This window comes from Camellia sinensis, chromosome 11 (genome assembly GCF_055761805.1).
Source record: "Camellia sinensis isolate YWXY chromosome 11, ASM5576180v1, whole genome shotgun sequence".
NCBI classification, from domain to species: Eukaryota; Viridiplantae; Streptophyta; class Magnoliopsida; order Ericales; family Theaceae; genus Camellia; species Camellia sinensis.
The window spans coordinates 173744080-173744388 of NC_138971.1; positions in this window are offsets into that span (position 1 = coordinate 173744080).

Here is a 309-nt window from a genome sequence, read left to right on the forward strand (position 1 = left end):
GTTTTTATTAAACCTAAAATACATAAAATAAAGGAAAAATTATTTATAACCATCTCCAATGGTTCACCAAAACTAATGTCAAATTCAAAATTTGATGAAAAAGTTACTTTTCACTGCTCCAACGCTTGCACCAAATGAATATCAGATTGAGATTTCATCAAACAATTCATCAAACTGATGACGAAATACTGATTTCACCAAAACACTGTTGGTGACCGTTGGAGGGGAGACCCGGTCGACCAACCGGTTGCCCGGCCGATTGACCAACCGGTCGACCGAATTCCTTTGAAATTGATAGGTCCAAACCGG